Source organism: Marmota monax, unplaced genomic scaffold (assembly GCF_021218885.2).
Source record: "Marmota monax isolate L192 unplaced genomic scaffold, Marmota_monax_Labrador192_F-V1.1 WCK01_AAM20220418_F8-fsc00342, whole genome shotgun sequence".
Classification (NCBI taxonomy): Eukaryota; Metazoa; Chordata; class Mammalia; order Rodentia; family Sciuridae; genus Marmota; species Marmota monax.
The window spans coordinates 896,906-899,379 of NW_026692007.1; positions in this window are offsets into that span (position 1 = coordinate 896,906).

Consider the following 2,474-nt stretch of genomic DNA (forward strand, 5'->3'; position numbering starts at 1 on the left):
TACACAACTAACCCTATAGTCATTTTGGTCAAATTATTGAATTCAAATTATAGAATTTCTATAATACATAGAGTTTTATAGAGAGAGGAATACTGGTTGCTAGGTGTTATGACAACCCAGGAGAAGCTGTACCCTATTTTTGCTGTCAAGGTGGCTGTGGTCAGCAGTCACAGATCACAGGGCTGCTGGGTCTGCATCTGGCTTTGGAATCTGTCTCTTGGCTGTGACGCATTCTGACTCCCCATTCTGGTCTGTTCTACCTGGGGCAGCCGCATGCTGTTGGGGAGGGGAGCCAGAAACACATCTGACAGGTATTTTAGACTCCAGGTGACTTGGGAAATGGGAAACTTTGGCCTGGGTTGTGACAGAAGCACAATGTCAACCCAGATGGCCTACCTAGAATATCCCACCCCCTCCTGCCTTTCCTCCTTCTTCAAAGGTTGGGGGCTGCAGTCCTGTGTCCCAGCTTTCGGAGGCAGGACTTAGTTCTGGCTCATAGGATGCAAGAACAAGCTGGCAGGTGGATCCAGGGGAACTTAATGGTGGGCTCATTGGGCTAGCTCCCCCTTGGCCTTCGCCCATCTGCCTCTCTTCCTTCCTGGAAGGAGGGCCAGAGGCCCGGAGGTACCCTGACCATCTGGCACACATAGGGATTCCTGTGCACACTGAGGACGCTATGGCAGGAGAGGAAGTCCTCTCCTTTTTGCCATCGACTTCCAGACTTCCACAAACCCCTCACTTGCTTGAGCTTCCATAGCTTAGATTTTATGTTATGTACTGCATAGTAAAACTCCTGAGTGACACAGGAATGAATTTAAAAAGAAAGAATAAAAAGAGTCCCAGAGAAATAATTCATCATAAAGAAAGAAAGTGGGGGTAGGCGATGGGATGGGGGTCTATGGCATCGCTAAAGGATTCTGGGCAAGTTAGCACTTGCCATGGACAAAAAGCCTTCTGAGGTCTACGTAGCCTTGCTGTGGGATATGACTCCACCTGGGGGTAACCTAGGTGGGAGGCATCGGGCACCTGCCAGTTCCCTGAACATTGAAAGACTGTCCCTGGCCATGGGAGGCATGTCAGGGATCTGCTCATGGGAATAGCCTTAGCCAAGGGCAGAAGGCAGCAGAGGTCAGAGTGGTTGGGGTGAGACATATGTCAGAATGCAGGTGGTATCCTGCTCACAGCCCACCAGGGCCTTCATCATGTTAGAGGATCCCCACTCAGCTTAGGACATAGGTGTCTCAAGGTTTGTCCCTTGCACATCATCCTAGGGCAATAGCATCCTGCTGAATTCCTAGCAGTCCTCCAGCACTGTGTTATGATCCCCATACCTCCATGCAGGCAGTCCTCTGTTTTGCACCATAATTTCTACTTTTTTTTTCCTTCTCTAAGACTCTCACCTTCTTTGAGTTGTCTACTTTATCCCCAGTTCACACAATATGCAATGCAAGACACATTTGCACTTAGGGTGATATGTGAGATCTCTTTTTGAGTTCTTAACCTTTAGAAGAATTAAGACACTCCTTTTTTCTAATATAAGTAAATGTAATTTAGTGGGCAAAGGTGAGCATGGATTATGTGTTGGATCATGTGTTAGAAAATGAGGCTTAGGAAGTTTGAGGGATTTGCCCACAAGTTGACAGTAGGATGAAGCCTAGCATGAGCCTTGGTGAGGCTGGAGAACCATTTTGTTCTGCAGAAGACAGTGAGCAGGGGTGAGGCGGGTGTGTGTGAAGGGTTTTGTGGAAATGCAATGATGACAAGAGAAAGAGATGCAGGGGCTGAGTGGGTGGACCTGCAGAAAAGGTGGCCTGGAGGACTGTCACAGCCCATCTGATTTCAGGTTGAAGTTGTCTTCCTACGGGGCCTAAGGAAGGAGACCTCCTCCACGCTCAAGAAGTGGTGGTTGGTAGCTGTTGTGGGCATTCAAGAACAAAGAGCTGGGTGGGGATGTGGGCTGGCAGGGAAGACAGCAGAGGTCTCTGGAGGAAATGTGTGTCCTCAGAGCATCTCCAAGCATGTCCCTGCTTGGATACATGGATACAGGGCATGGAGCCCTTTTCACTTCAGTGCCAAGGGCAGTGACCCCATGGGGTGGGGATCTGGAGAAATGCAGTCAATTGATGGCCGGGTGTCATAAGTAAGAAAGAAAAACTGAAAGCTTATCTACCATGTGCATAAATCAGCTTGGGAAGAACCAACTCCATTCCTCTCCAGGACATGTTTTTTGGGGAGGCACAGAGAAAAATACACAAGCCTGGCTCCAACACACTCCAGCTGCAGCTCTGAAAGCAAGTGGTGGGTGGGCCTTCAATACCTGGTTCACCCTGAGGCCAAACTCTCTAAATCTTACCATGTACACATGTTTACATGTTTATGTGTGTGCTTGGTGTATGTGGTGTGTATGATGTGTGTGTGTATCTTTTATGTGTGCTTGGTGTGTGTGTGTGTGTGTGTTTATCTTGTATGTGTGC